This window comes from Sphaerodactylus townsendi, linkage group LG10 (assembly GCF_021028975.2).
Source record: "Sphaerodactylus townsendi isolate TG3544 linkage group LG10, MPM_Stown_v2.3, whole genome shotgun sequence".
Lineage (NCBI taxonomy): Eukaryota > Metazoa > Chordata > Lepidosauria > Squamata > Sphaerodactylidae > Sphaerodactylus > Sphaerodactylus townsendi.
This window is the reverse complement of record NC_059434.1, coordinates 37,734,188-37,743,286: the sequence shown is the minus strand read 5'-3', so window position 1 is coordinate 37,743,286 and position 9,099 is coordinate 37,734,188.

The window sequence follows — 9,099 nt, the reverse complement described above, 5'->3', positions numbered from 1 at the left end:
AGTTTGGGTAGGTCCTGGTCTCTTTGAAATAAATGGAATTCCAGAAACATTTTAGCAATTGTGCCTGATAATACCCTATGAGCTGTCATTCTAATTTCTGCATGATTTACAGTTATTACAATGCATTTTCCATTTTTTTAAATCATAAACCTTCCCATTAATGTATCCAAGCATGAGAATGGTAGTATTACCTAGATGTATTTAACTTTTCAACACATTCTGGGCACCAAATGTTCCACGGCCACTCCTTTTCTTTTCTTTTTCAAGGAGTTGTTTTGTTGATTTTCTTTTTCTTTTTGCTCTTATATGGAAAAGGTGCAATCTTTGTCGCGTGCGTTATTATTTTTGTGTAACTATATTCATGTTATTGTATCGCTATATTTTCAGGATGATGTGAATTTTGGTATGTGAACGAATAGTTCCAGTTGCCAGTTTCTAAGCTGTTTGCTGCATTTGCCCTTTTTAAAATGTATGGAATATTTTTAGCATTGCTGGCATTACACTATTACCATTGTTCTAAACTGCCACAATTTTAACTAGAAGGTGATATGTCCATGTGATATCTGGTGGAGGAAACACCAGACGAGATCTGTTGTGAAGGCCAAGGATGCTTCGGGTGACCTTGACGTTTTAAACAAATTTTTAGACGTTTTAGACAAAATTCATTGGCAAACTTGCCAGTTGTTTATTGAAATGAACATCATTCTTTCCCCCTCATTCTTGTACCTTGAAGTATCTGATATAACATTGCTGGTTGAATCCAAGACAACTATAAAAAACTGCAACTATTTACTCGAAAATTGTTTAAAGCTGTATGGAATCCATGACAACACAGTTCACCTTCTGAGGAGAACAAGTGTGTGGGAACAGTGGAGTTGTGGTATGTTGTCATGATGTAATAGTGCTAATTGCTTCAAACAAACACTGATGGAAAAAAACAACCTGATCTCTGTCAGTGAAGAGAAAGAGGAGTCAATTAATTACTGTAACAAAGTGCTCCCATGTGGGTGTGAAAATATAAGAGGTGAGTGATTTCAGTGACAGAATATCTGGATGCAGTTAAGTATAGAAAAGGAAGTTTGGGTGCAAAGAATAGCATCCCTAATTTCAAAGCTGGAATGCAAATAAAAATCTTATCTCAAAGGCCATATCCTAAAGTTCAGTGCTGAACTTGTTGTTTCTTGTGAAGTACACGTGGAGTGAAATGAATGAACTGTTCACTTCAACAGAGAAGTCAGCTCCTGTTTTGGAACTAACTACTGTCTCACCAAAAGGAAAAAAAATTGTAACTTCGTTCGCCAAATGTTGAACCATCTTTGTTTTAGGCTGATTTTGAACATTAAAAGTGCCCCGTTGTTGGCATGGGGAATGTCTTGGTGCAATGGGCATTCACAACACCTGACACTGCACCCACTGCACCAACAGATGTCTGGCATGCTGTTTCCTCAACGCCACCCTGCAGCAGTGGCTTTGCTATGGGACTTTCCAGAATCGCAAAGGTTGGGGATCTTATGGAATGCCCCTCTGTTGCTCCAGTGGCTTCTGCTGCCAAGAAACCTCCTTGGCAGCAGAACGAGGTCATTTTTCCTTCCTCAATACTCTGGCCTAACCCTCCAATGAACAGGCACTTTCCCCACCTTGCATTGGAATTAAAAACATGAAGGAAGAAACCTTGCAAAACCCTTGAGAAACCTTGCAGAGAAGCAGCGTGTGAAGGCACTGCAAACAGGAGGACAGCAATTCCCTTGCATATGCAAAAAGTTTAGAGTGGGGGGGGGGGAGGGCACCAATTCCCAGCACCAGTTTTGTGCAGAGTCAAATAAATTGGTGAAAGTGAGCAGGATTTGTAGAAGCGGGGGTGTGTGATTCGTAGAAGACATTGCTAAAGGCCTCATGGTTGCAAGTGGAGGAGAGCCAGGTAGCAAGGCGAAGTCAACAGTAGGATAAAAAGAGCCATGGCAGTTGCACGCCCAGATATAGCATGGGACATTTTCCTGTGCAAAATCAGCCTTAGAATGTTTTGTTTGGGTCCTGGTTCCTACCTAGTTCCATTAGATGGGCACTAGAACCCAAATGGAGCATTCTAAAATAAAGATGGTTCACCATGTGGCGAATGAAGCTACAATTTTCTTTTCTTTTTTTCATTTTGGTGAGATACAGTACAGTCCTCTGAAGAGGGAACATCTAATTGTTTATGTGTTTTTGCTTCAGTCATGCTCCAGCTCATGGAAATATATCTTGGAAGATGATAAATTTTTAATTAAAAAAAGTAAAATACACAGGTGACCATATAAATAAGCTTGAGCAATCGGTTTTTACTGTGTGCCAACTTTATAGCCATGAATGTGTGCCAACTTTATAGCCATGAATGATTTTGTAAAAGCACTTTCTTTTCAAGAGCCAATTTCTAAAAAAATATCTTGGTGGATATTTTCATTTAACTTTGACCACCTGCCATTTAAAATAAAATAGCTATAAGCAATGCAAGGCGCAATCGATATTGTATCAAAAATGTGTATAAATTCTCTAATGTGAACTTTACTGTATTCGGGCATTTTTATATCTTTTGCAAATATAGTTCTCTATACTACAGCATGAAAATTTCATTACATGCAATCCAGTATTCTGGAAAAAAAATCAATTTTAATTAATTGTTGCAATCTTATTTTTAGTGGCAAAAAGCAAACACTCATGCATCCTGCATCAAAACAACCAGAAATTTCCAACTCTGTGTCTCCTAATGGACAATAACTGTATATTATCTAAATATTTCTTGTTCAGTGTTTGAGAAATAACTGTGAAGGGGATACCTTTGGCTCCACCATGGAGCTGGTTTGTGTAACTGCAGCTGTAATTTCTTACTGTATTTCACATCTCACAGTATCACATGAATCTTGCTATTAATTATGCTATTTATGTTTCAACCTTTAAAAAATCTAAACATACTCCTTTCCCTCCTAATAAATGTGTTTGGAAGACTAAGGACTATGATAAGCATTAAATATTTTCCAACCAGTAAATATCTTCAAGCATGTGAAAACCCCAGGAATAGTGTTTGAATAATATATACACTGATTTGTTTTTATTTAAAATATAACTGCTCTGCCTTTCCACCCAAATAGGATCCCCATGATGGGCAGGGTTCCCTGACATCACTGAGACTTTTTGATGGCTTAATTTGAAAACCAAGATCAAATGAAGAATTAGCAAGTGTTCAGCCTTAAGCTAGTTATGAATTAGTTGTCTAGAGGTAAATTTCTTAATCACATTTGTCTAGAAACCATCCCTGATTTTTTTTTAATCATTTGAGCACATTCTAGGTCCCACTTTTCAAAAACCTACAAAACCTTTCTACTGCTTTTAGACAGACTTCACAGAATCTCACCTTACTTAACTTGGATCATATTTACTTGCTAATAGCCTCTTGTTATGCACTCTCGTTAACTGTTTCTAAATTCTATAGTAATTTGTCACAAAAATTTAGTCTCAGCGCATTTAACACTTGTCACTGTTTGTCATGTGTTTCCCAACAAGGCAGCTGCAGCTTCTGATGAGACATCTTTAACACAATCCCATGATACATTTCCAGCCTCAAATGCCGCCCCCACATTTCGTTATTTGGTAGCAAAATGGCCATTATTATGTATGTGTGGGAAGGAAGGGATTGTCTAGTATAAAGATTTCTGAGATAGAGTAGATTTCAGTGTGCACAAGGACATATAGCAGCCATCTGAGGCCCTCTGTTATAGAAGAGTCAGGCCATATACAGTTGGTGATGAGGAGAAATTTTTTTGCTTCCAAAAGTGCCACCCCTCCACCTCCGGGCAATATTTTTCTCTGATAAGAATGATTGGCAACCATTTGCTTATACAGTCAAAAACCAGTTCTTTGAGAACTTCTCAAGCCTTCATTTGTCTCTCTCCTTTTTTTTCTCTTTTGGATGGTGAGGTGGACGGCAATAATAAATAGTCTTGTAAGTTGTGGCACTCTGACTTTGAAATGCCCTCCCCTTAGAGGATTGTCTGGTACTGGGTCTTCCCTCTTTTTCAATTATTTCCTCTGGTTTTGAAATGATTAGTATTGTCCCCATTTTCCCAGATTCCGTTCTCTTTCTTCTGGTCTATTACTTAATTGCTGGTTTCCAAAGGATAATTTAATGCTATTTGCTTATTTAATGTGTTTTCATTCATTATGCTTTTCATCTGTGTGCTAATCTTTCTGCAGTTTTATGCTTATTTACTCACAAACAGCAAATATCCATCTATAGCAGTAATGATAAAACTGTCACCATTTATACCAAAATCTGAAGCAATATTTACATATACAGCAGAAAAAGGTGGGTGCTGTGAGCTTGGACTCTGGCTACAGTAGACCAGTTTATCTTATACATTTGAATTGAAGAGACATGCCTAGTTAACCAGAGCTCAGGTCGAAAGGAAAGCAGTTTCCGTTTATTTTAATTGATCAGAAATGGCTCCTCAAAGACACATCAGAACTTGCAAGAGTTTACTGTCCCTCTAGCTGAAGAGAGGGGGAAGATGTGTGTCTGAGTACGAGGGAAAAAGCAGTTTTAGGTTCTGGTAGAAACAGAGAGAATTGTAAACAGACATTGCTGTGAGATGGCTAAAGTACTCTATGGGTACAGGACGGCTTTATCTGTAATCTAATGCAGGGCCCCTGTAGGAGTGCCTCTTTGTCATCTCTTGTACAATGTAGCCCTGGAAGTGACTGTGTAACATGGTAGTGAGATGGTGAATTTCTGAGGTCTGCTGGTCTGATCTCGTCAAATCTCACAAGCAAAGCACAGCTAGCCCTGTTAGTATTTGGATGATAGATCACCAAGGCCCTCCCCCCCAAAAAAACAAACAAAACCCAGGGTCATTAGGCAGAAGAAGACAATGGCAAACCAGCTCTGTTAGCCCCTTGGGTTGCCATAAGTCAGCAGTTACTTGAGAACATTTTAGACACACACAACTAGACTGTACCCCTTTAACTGCAGATGGAGCATGATATTTCAGAAGGCTCTTTTGTGAGAAAACCTGCTGCAAGAAAAGTAATAATAAAGCAGTAAGTACACTAGCTTATAACTGGGCTACCTTTTTTAACGTGCAGTATTATTTCTACCTGAAGGAGTCATACAAAAAATGATGTATCTGTAGTCTGGGGTACTACAGCTTATTCTACCTCATATTTCTTACCTCTTTGTTCCGCTATTTGGGTATTCTACTCACTTCCACCTGCTTTCTAATAGGGCCATTCCTGCTTGCTCATAATATGGGGGTGGGGGTGGGGGTGTTCAAGCACAGGACAGGAATGAGAAATTTAGCCCAAAAAAAGTAAAGGGAAGAGACAGGAGATGGGAAAGAACATTTCAAATGAACTGGTAACTCTGCATTAGTCTCATCCAATAATTAGTGCTTGTGACACCTTTAGTGAGGTCAAACCATTCAGGTTTTTTCACTTTAGTTATTTTTTTTATTTCCAGGTTTCGTGGGATAATGCTTTTGCATTTTAGCTAAGCATTTTACAAGGCAATGGTGTTAACCCTGTAATACGATAAATCTGAAGTAAGTCAATGTAACAATATTAGCAGCTGTTGCCCTTTGGATCAATTACATGTTCAGGGTATTTTTATTTTACAATAAGGAAACCATAAATACATGGAAACAAGATAATTCAAGATGTGAACGCTCTTATTGGTATGATCTTAAGAGACCAAAGGTGTGTTTAAACTTTAATGTCTTCCTGGCAGACTAGACTGATCCTCCAGCATGAGTATATCCTCTGGGTGTGTGAGTAAAGTTATCATCCTGGAAAAAAAATGCTAGGATGTGTATTTCATATTTTTTGGTTGTACAGTGTGGTAAGGATATATTTTTCTTCTTTATTCTTGACGGAGTCAGACTCATTTGCAACTGGAAACTGTGTTGTGGCATAGGTTTGAAATCATGAAATCATCAACTGAAACAGTAGTTTTTCATCATCCATGAAACAATTTGGAATTGTATTTAATGGTGACAAAATCTGAAAAAAAGTCTTTAGCATTAATATCTTGGTCAATGGCATTAGGTAATCCAGTCAATTTTAGCTGAACTAAAATGGTCATATATTTCAATCGATGTTTAGTTTGGGAAATCCTTTTTGATGTAGAATTGATTGCTTCCCAGTTGGTGTTATGTCCTTTGATGTGAATCGTGTGCTCTCTCTCTCTCTGTCTGCTAACGTTTGTTTTATTGTTAAGTTAGCTAGCTAGAAACAGTTATTTACCAAGTGGGAAATTAATGACTAAAATCTATACTTTGAAGATTTTGCTGAAGAATGTTTTCTGAGGGAGTTTGCAAACTATAAGCAAGTTTTATTCTGTAACTATGATTTATAAACCCTGGTGCTTTTACTGTGTCACAGCAAGGTTCCAAAAGTTAAAGAAGTATCCTAAACCTTCACAACAAATACAAGACTGTAAAGTTAATGAAGTTCGGGACTATATTGAAGCTCTTTATGGATTCTTAATGAAATTCAGAGATGTAAAACAAATCATGACATTAAATGGCATGTTAACTTATTGACTTAGGTCTGGCCCAGGTCACATGGTACGTTAGTCTTCTTATGGTGGAGGGAAGCAGTGAAGAATGTATCTTAACTCCTGCCCCACGTGATGTATTTTCCGAGTCTGATGCCATTGTCTGATGCCAGTGGCATCCACACAAGTTGTTTTATAGCCATAGGTAAACCTCATATATGTGATTGAAATTCGGCATTTAATCTAAGATTTACCTCATAAACAGAATTCACATTCATCAAATATGGTAGTGCATCAGAATGTACTGCATTGGAACTGGGGCCACTTAATCATTCAGGTGGGGAGATCATGTAATCTCCACATAGGGGTGCTTGGATGTCTCTGATACAAATATATTTGTGATCTGGAATGATATCGTAGAATTTTGGCAGTGCCAGTATCCCAATCTCAAACATTCTGGGAAATATTTGAGAATAACTGTGGCCAAAGTTTTGAAACTCCAAACTTGGGAGGGGGTGTGCTTTTTGCAGGTTTCCTGGGGACATAGGAAGAGGCACTTTAGGGGGCACTTGATAGGTTGGTTGTGCTGGGATTATCTGGTCTGAAGCTAGTTCTGTTGGCTGGAAATATTAACCCTTCCCTTGCTTCAATTGGCTTGACTTTAATCTCTGGTTTGACGTTAGATGTGTTGGCTTTCCATGTCTGCCTGTAGCTCTGCTAGGATGCTGTTTTGAAGTGGTTCTTTGTCCTGGAGAAAGCATGAGAGCTTTTGCTCCCTAAGAAATAATGGAGGATGGCTGAGGCTACCTTGTTTAGTGGCCCCCAGAACTGAACTTTAGTCCAGTTCACTTGAAACTTGGGACAGTACAATTCAAGATAACAAAAAACCAAAAACCCAGCCCTGAAACTGAATACCAAACTGGTACTGGGGGATTAAATAATCTGGAATACTGGTATTTATGCCCTTCCCAAAATCCAAATCTGAAAAAAAAAAGAACTGAACTGTTTTTAGCTGCACATCCCTATCTCTCCATTGAGCTACCCACTATATAATGGGCCAGTTTGTCATCTGAGTCAGCCTACTATTAGTCGATAAACTATTACACATGTTACAGTGATTTGAAAGAAAGAACTTATTGAAGGCTTTATCAGTGCAACTGTACCAGAGTTACACCCATCCAAGTCTATTGCAGTCAATAGGCTTAGAAGGCTGAAACTTCATTTAGGATTGAACTGTATGCCTCCTGGCAGAATTCTTTTAGAGGGTCACACTTGGACAGCCACAGGTTTTTGTAAAGATTTGAACTTGACTGGCAATGATGCACAGAAAAAGGGACACTTTTACATTACCCTAGAGTGTTAGAAGTAGAACTAAGCTTCTGTGCTCAAAGCAGATTCAGGATTTTGGGATTTGGCTCATTGCTTTTTCAAAAGATATGTGACTTGCATGCTAGTTAGTAAAAGTTCAATTAATGTGCATCCAAGTTTAGAATAAGGTATTAGCTTCACATTCTCTAAGATGTTATGATTTTCATTATCTCATTGCTTTTTCACACCAGTATTTCTGGTGTGTCATTGAAACAAGGTAGATAGATTTTCTTTAGCACAGGGAACATCCTTACAATGTTGAAACTGAGTAATGACAACTCTTATGTGTTCAGCAAGAAGACTATTGACAGTTTTCTTAATGAAACAGATCACACAAAGAGATGTTTGATTAACAGAACAATATCTAGATGATGGAAATCTTGTTTTCTTATGCAAGAGGCTCTGTTACAGCATAGAAAGCCTCTTCAGAATCTGTACTCTTTCTGACTAATTTGTTCTCAGATTTAACTTCCATGTCATGTATTGTCACTTTTGTTGTCATCTCTAAAGACAGATGCTCCGTATGAATGCAAACTAAGATTCATACAATGACCTATCAAGGAATTAATAACAACTATGTCCATAAAAATTTTGCTTAGGTTTTTGGTCTGTTCTAGTTTTAATCTTATAATTTGTAAAATTATCCAGTACAGGTATTTGTTTATTTTTTTTTTGTCACCAGCAGTTTCAATAGGAAACTTATTTCTGGTTCTAACTGCATTCTCCATGCAACTGAGATAAAACTATCAGTGATAGTTTTTCCAGATAAGAGAAAGCAAGAACAGTGAAGCACTGAGGGGTGAATTTTGCTCCCGTCCCCATGATCCTCAAGGGGAGAATTGCTACATCCCTTGACTTCTTGTTTACTTGAGCAAATGAGGGAGGACCACAGTTTAGAGAAGGTACCCATTTTGCATATATCAATGGCTGGCTTCTCCAGCTGAAAGGGTTTCAGAAAATATCCTTGCCTGGAATCTACTACTAGTTGAAATGTATATGGGCCAATGTTCTGACTTGATATTCTTCAGTTTCATGAATTCCCTGCAGATCTATAGAGAGCAAATAAATCATATGAAGAATGACTGGAGGATCCAATGGGATACTGTAACTCATTCAGAGTGTTCTATGAAATCAGCCATTAGAGAAAAAAATATTACCATTAGACATGAAGGGAGAAGCATTTATCAAGATTCAGTCTCTCAGGGCCTTTC